Here is a 7,753-nt window from a genome sequence, read left to right on the forward strand (position 1 = left end):
GCTAACTAATATTTTTATTTCACCACTTCACGTTTTTTCCTTCAAATTTGGCCTTCGTTCCTTCGTTTCCACAGTTTTTATAATTGTTTGTTCAGGTCTCCATTGTCGGTTAAACAACACCAGCGGAGTCAGAGGCAGATCTCAGCCGGTGTTTGTAGACCTGTGGCGTCTGTTGTGGTTCAGTTACACAAAGATTCCTGGAGGTGAAGAAAGTCCTGATCCAGGTCCCACCCAGAGAACAGAGTCCTGGTTCAGAGAAACAGTGAAGATGGAGGGTCATCAGGTTTTAACCTGGATCCTTCGGGGCGTGACATCACAAAGTCTCCTGGTTTTAAGGGTCAGGACCGAGACCTCCGAGACTTTTACTGGATTAATACAGAACCTGGACCTGATCAGAGACCAGCTGGACCTTTAGACCTTTAAGGAAACACACTTGTGGGATTCAGTAATAAAAAATAGAGACTAGATGAGAGAGTCCAGGTCCGTCCTGGGGCGTTCAGGGGGGCGATCAGCTGATGACAGGGAGACCGGGGGCCGGCCTTAAAATAGACCCCCAACACTGTTTACAGGAAAACATCTCCACAACCTGGTGATGACCTTTACTTCACCTCACACAGACACACAAACAGTCAAACAATCTCTTCCTTCAACAGAAAAGCAGAAGTGTGGCAGTCAGCCTGCAGTGTTGAGCTGTAAATACACAAACACACAACAAACAGCTACACAAGACCTTCTGGGAGTTCACAGAGTGAAAATCAGGTGAGGTATTGTGTCTTCGTCTTGAATGAACCCTGGAGCTGCAGAGCAGGTTGGAGTGAGGTCACAGGTCGAGGGTCAGAGGTCAGAGGTTTGAATCCAGATGATGACATCTTTTCATTTCCTTCCTTCTTTTTTCTTTTTCCTCCCTCTGACTCATTCATCTCTTTTATCTCCTCCCTCCATCACAGACAGCCACTTCTGCCAAATCTCTGTTCCTGGTTTGTCAGATAAGAAGCTCGGTTTGCCAGCAGCCTCTTTAATCTTCTCCATCTTCTCTCATCTTTCATCCTTCAGTCCTCGCTGTCTAAACCGACCAGGTCTGTATCCACAAAGAAATTCATCTGGAGACCCAAAGACAAAGACAACAACCACAGTCAGACACCCAGACCACCAGAGAATCCTGAACAAAAAGACAAAGACACACAAAACGTCCACAGCAGAGGGACGATGGGGGACAGCGTGTTCTTTCTGTCCTCTTCACGTCTCACCTCGGTGAAATGAACGATCAGTTCATTAAAGTCGCCTCAGCCCCCCCAAACTTCATGGCCCACTTTGTCAGCACGGGGGAGGCGGGCAGAGGAAGCGAGTGAAGACTTGCCCCTTTATCTTCCTGCCCAGACCTCCATCATGTATGAACACGTGATGAAACAGTCAGATTCCGTTTCAGATCGTCGTGAAGAAGCTGCTTACTCAGATTTCAGTCCAGAGAAGAGCAGGTTCAGGTTCACCTGAGAGACAGCAGAAATACAGGAGGGATCCAGAGACTCTCTGATTGGCTGTGACATCACCCACCAGAGCCAATAGGAGCGTCCGATGTAGAGACGTGACTCTAAAGGTCACTATCAAAGATGGAGGATGAGGATGGACGGATGAACACACAGAAGGAGTCACAGAGTTGGACTGATCCAGATCTAATCAATTTATGCTGAAGCCCCGCCCCCCGACCTGCCAGTGACCTCGGCGTGTTTCCGTTTCACTCGGAGCAGCCGGTTCAACACGACACCTTCTCCTCCTGATCACCTTCCCAACAGGTAATCCAGACCGGATTATGGAGGATGACGCTGAACAACGATGCTGCTGAGGCTAATCCTCCTGAGGGGAAGCAGGACGACCAGACCAGATCCAGACCAGATCCAGACCAGATCCAGACCAGATCCCAGACCAGATCCAGACCAGATCCCAAACCAGATCCAGACCAGATCCAGACCAGATCCAGACCAGATCCCAAACCAGATCCCAAACTAGATCCCAAACCAGAGCCAGACCAGATCCAGACCAGATCCAGACCAGATCCCAAACCAGATCCCAAACCAGATCCAGACCAGATCCCAAACCAGATCCCAAACCAGATCCAGACCAGATCCCAGACCACATCCCAGACCAGAGCCAGACCACATCCCAAACCAGATCCCAGACCAGATCCCAGACCAAATTGCAGACCAGATTGCAGACCAGATCCAGACCAGATCCCAAACCAGATCCAAACCAGATCCCAAAACAGATCCAGACCAGATCGCAGACCAGATCCCAAACCAGATCCAGACCAGATCCCAGACCAGATCCAGACCAGATCCCAGACGTGGTCTCTCTGTTGAAGCTTCTGCTGCTGTTTCTCTTCAGCCAATCAGAATGAGCTCCATCTAAACAGCTCTGGACATAAACCCGCTGTGTTGTGTTGTGTTGTGCTCTGCTGTGTTGTGATCTGTTGTGTTATGTTGTGTTGGTTAATAGGAGTTGTGTTTCTCCATCAGACAGTCTGCCGGTCTTATATTTTGTATTTCCATAAACATAACAACACAACACATTGAAGCAGAAGTCGACAGTGAAAACAAAACCAACTGCCACTTCCTGCCTCCGCCGTGAACTCGGCTCTGTGTCACACTGCGGTTAAAAGAACACACACACACCAGCTCCGGCCTCACTTCCTGTAGTAAAACGGTCGGCTGTACAACCGCACCAAAACAGGAAGAGACACACATGACGAGGCAGGAACACAACACAAAACATTACACAACACATGACGGGACAGCACGACACAAAACAACATGATTTGGCCTGAAACAAAAATGAGCGATGAACTGAGAAGACTCATGAAGACTGCTGCTTTCCTTCTGTGAGAGTCACGTCTCTACAGCGGACGCTCCTATTGGCTCTGCTGGATGATGTCACAGCCAATCAGAGAGTCTCTGGGTCAGTCCTGTGTGTTTCTGACAAAACAATCAGATATCTGGAGCTGATTTTTCATCATTACTGAGCAGAACTCCTGATCAGATAAAGAAACGACCCAAACACATGAGAGGAACTTTTCTTTGGAGAAGCAGGAAACATTCAGTCTGAATTGGCTCTGATTGTATCGAATTCACCAAAATTGACTGAAATGTTAAATTTAACCATAAATATTAGAAGTATATAATAATAATAATAATAATAATAATAATAAGACCAACACAGACTCCTTCTGTTCAGGTTCTCCTCACAGAGGAAATGAGAATCGCGATGAAGAAGTGAAAGTGTTTCTGAGGTGAGTCCGCCACTTCAGGTTGTGACGGTTAGGAGGACTTTCCCGCCTTCCTCCTCCCCTCGCTGTCAGGATGTCTGGTGTTCTTTAGTCCGAGTCCGCCTGCAGCTTCGTGGACAGTCAGTCCTCCATCAGCGCCTCCTACTGTTCTGAGCATGAAGTCCAGTTTGTTTAAAAAGGAGACGGCTTGATATGTTTCCGACTGTGAAGAGAGAAATATTTATTTGTAAGCGTTAACGATGTGTGAGGCTTTCACTGCAGTAATATAAAACCTGGACCTTATTTAGAACCAAACACCCCACGGAGGTCTGTGAGAGCAGCCGGAGTCTTCGAGGTCAAAGTTCAATCAGGATGAAAAGACTCGGGACAGACCAGGACTCAGGTTTGGTTATGTTGTTTTAAGATATTCCTGACTCGGATACTTGAACTCATCAGAACTGTTCCTGTCTTTGAGCAGCCAATCAGAGCAGACAGGAAACAGGAAGTCTTGAGGCTGCAGCCTGATACACTGTGGATGATTGAGACTCTCAGAAACCTGGACCCGGACTCTGAGGTGTCAGACCACATCCCAGGTCCATCTGTGGAGTGAACGTTAACTTCTGAACCTCAGCACAGTTGCTGTCCATCCCGCCAAAACAAAGCTTGAGGCCACTGCTCTGACTCAGTAGTCTTCAACTTCCTGCGGTTTGATGACATCATCAGAGCAGCACGCCGTCACCTGAGTCAAACACCAGTTCCCCGATAGCTTCATTCACTCTGCAAAGGAATTGTTTTCAAGCCCACTAATCCCCTTCAGGACGCGCCGCCACTGTCCCACTTTGACGGATTAGTGTTCCAGCGATCAGTTGTAATCATCACTCAGGCGTGACGCAGCAGGCTCCGCCTCTTTTGTTTCATTCATAACATGGCGGCTATATGTAAACATGTCAGCTGAGGGGGGATCTGTTCATAACACATAACACTGAAAACAAAGATGGACGCCGCCTCTGTGACATCACAGAAACTCAGTCAGCTGCTGCACAGTCGCCATCTTTGCTGATCCAAATATGGGGAAAGAGGCGGAGCTGAAGCTCACTGTCACTCAAAAGCTTGCACCCCAATCCTCCATCACTTTAATAAACAGAAAACAGCTGAGTCTGATCATTTATCTCCAGTTTCTGTTCCAGACCAACTCAGTGCTGGACTCTAGTGGTCTGGGGAGGAAGTGCAGGTTTCTGTTGTGTTCATGTTTTCCTGTCTTGATTTCTTTCCATGTTTGTGTTGAAAACACTAAAATGCTGATGGCCTAGGTGTTTTTGTAGCTGTTCTATTGTGTGTGTGTGTGTGTACTCGCTGCAGGAAGCGTCTGCAGAGTGTTTTTCCTGGAAGGATCCTTCACAGGAAGACGTGACTGTCCTCTGCTGCTCGCTCACTGTTTGCTTTCCCTCCCCCAGAGAGAGCAGCTCCTGGGGGGGCTGTCACTGCTCCAGCTGCAGCCATCCACCTCCTCAGATCACTTCCTCCATCAGGCAGCAGAACAGCATCGGGTCGGCCGTCTGATGTCTTCGTGCTGAACTGGACTGAACAGAAAGAACTCAGCACCAGACAGGCTTTTATTTTGGTGAAACGTGTGTAGTAGTGTTGTGTAGTTCGGCCAGAAAATTTCATCAGCTGTTTCCGATATAGAACTCATCATCACACGCTCAGACCAGCAGTCAGATCAGAAGGTTTGGGGGAGGAGCTTCCTGAGGAGAAACAGGAAGGAGGCGGGCCTGAGTTCAGGTACAAAGCGAAGTCCAGTGTATGTTTTGTATTTTGGCCCAAACAGGCACCGGTACCTCCAGAAGATATCCAGTGTGTGTTGTAGCAGCAGGTGGTTTGTGTGTCGTTCTCTTGTCAGTGAAGTGTCAAACTGGTGCTTTGTCCTAAATCCAGACGTGGTCCGTTCAGGGTCACCCTGCAGGACTCGTCCATCTGAGACCTTCAGGCTCGAGACAAACAGGAAAAACCAGGACTGGCTCTAAACCTGGACCTGGATTCTGGTCTAAAGAGCCTGAAACCTTCATTCTGTCTACTGACCATCAGGGTCCACTCCACCGGCCGTAGTCGTCAAGACTGTTGAAATCTATAGGAAAATGTCCCTCGTCCCCCTCAGTAAACATTTTCCTGATGAGTTTATGCTCTCAGTCTGAAATACAACATGATGTTCATTTTTTAATCCTTTCCTGGACATAAACGTCGTGATGAGGAGAGTTTACACCCCATCAGCTGATTTATGCCTCACATGTTTCCGTTTTGCAGAATCATCCAACATCAGTGTTCTCTCTGCGCTGCTTCCTCTGAGTTTTATTTTGGTAATGAAACAAATACAACATTAAAAAGCTGCTGTAAAGTCAGAGTCTCCTCACCGTGTAGCTCAGGACTGTAAATCACGGTAAACAGTTCCAGTCCTTAATTCCCAGCGGAGTGGCGGAGGAGCGGTGGAGCAGTTTGTGGCGTCCTCTGGCCGTCCTGCTGTTCATCAAAACCAAACGAGCTTGTAAATCAGAACAACAGCGCGCGGCACCTGGAAGTGGCTCTGCAACGTCCAGGGCCCAAACTGCTGGAGTATAAAAGGTGGAGGATTTAAGCATGATTGGTTGGCGCTGTGGGAATGCTCAGCCGCTGGCAGGTTTACGGCCGCCGGCTGCTGCAGCCTTCTGCTGGCGGTCTGAGCTGGCAGAGGGCGGGGCCTGTCGTGGCTGTGATTGATGCTACAGAGTTTGAACAGGCAGAGTCCAGAGAAGTGTCATTTAAAGTTCCACACACTCTGAAGGTATGTGACATGATGTGATGTCACAAGCCCCGCCCACCTGGTAAGCCCATCCCACCTCTCAGGATTTGGGTTCTCTGACTGTGTGTCTAAAATTGGCTCAGCAAATCAGCCAGCTTGAGGGAAAGCAAAGGGTCATGGGTTTGTGTCTACAGAAGGTTCAGAAACATGAACCAGCCGCCATTTTGTTTTCATACGATGGAGAGAACCTGAAAGACATCCAGGTCAAAGGTCAACGGTCAGCAGCCGACTGCTTTCCTTTAAAACCAAAAACACGAGACAGACGGCAGAAACATTATAAATACAGACATTATTACTGGAAACTGAGTTCAGACCATCAGACTGATATGAGAGGAAACCAACTACCAACTTAGGGGGCGGAGTCATGAATTGAAACTTTCACAGCAGGTGAAGGTCCTGTCCGGGCTGAAGCCTTTAATGAACACAAACGGCCAGCCACTGTCGGGTCGATACAGAATTGGCCAGCCGACCGAGGACGCACAGAAAAAGCCATTTACAGCAGCGTTGTCAGAGAGACCACATTGATTTCACTGCGAGGTGGTCGCTCCTGATCCCAGCGTGGTCAGACATCAATACTGGGTCCATTTGTCTTTCTGGCCTTTTCATAGAATGACGCAGCAGCTCTTTGTGGCCCAAATGATCCGAAGAGGAAAACCAGCCTTCAAACCGACCGTCAGGACTTCGGTAACTTTGTTATCGCAGCACAAGATCCAGTCTTGCAGGGTTTGGTTTGTACCCGAAATCTGCCCTAAATTTATTGGATTGCTCAGAAAACAGACAGCCAATCAGAAGAGAGGCTCAGACTGTCTCCTGATTGGCCGACAGGCCTTTTGTTCCTGGAGCTCCAGACAGAAGTCTGAGAGGAGCTCAGGTGGACATCGGGTGACTGGACTGATGACAATGGCAACAGTTGGGCGGGGTCAAAGGTCAAAGGTCACTGTCAGCAGGTCCTTCTTATCTGACCATCATGAAACCCTAACCCCATCCATCCATCCATCCATCCATCCATCCATCCATCCATCTAACCTTCCATCCATCCATCCATCCATCCATCCATCTAACCTTCCATCCATCCATCCATCCATCCATCCATCTAACCTCATCCATCCATCCATCCATCCATCCATCCATAACTCCATCCATCCATCCATCCATCCATCCATCCATCCATCCATCCATCCATCCATCCATCCATCCATCCATCCATCCATCCATCCATCCATCCATCCATCCATCCATCCATCCATCCATCCATCCATCCATCTAACCTTCCATCCATCCATCCATCCATCCATCCATCCATCCATCCATCCATCCTTCCCTCCATCCATCCATCACCCGCCCACAGTGAGGCAGACCAAACTGAGTCCAGAATCACTCGGCTCCTCTGAGTTGAGCCAGAAGGTTTCAGCTGTAATCTGCAGATCCAGATCCAGATCCAGATCCAGATCCAGATCTCTCCCTCTGCTGCCCCATCACATTCATGAGCATCTCGCCATTGTGGACTTGCCACTGGCTCTGATATCAGAAGCAGCAAAATGGATACCCACATTCAACAGACCAGGAAGACAAATTGCATTTAAGTCTATGGGAAAACACTTCTGTTTTCCTGATGAGTCTTTAGATTGAAGTTATTACTACAACATGAGGTTCATCTTTAAATT

Source organism: Echeneis naucrates, chromosome 1 (assembly GCF_900963305.1).
Source record: "Echeneis naucrates chromosome 1, fEcheNa1.1, whole genome shotgun sequence".
NCBI lineage: Eukaryota > Metazoa > Chordata > Actinopteri > Carangiformes > Echeneidae > Echeneis > Echeneis naucrates.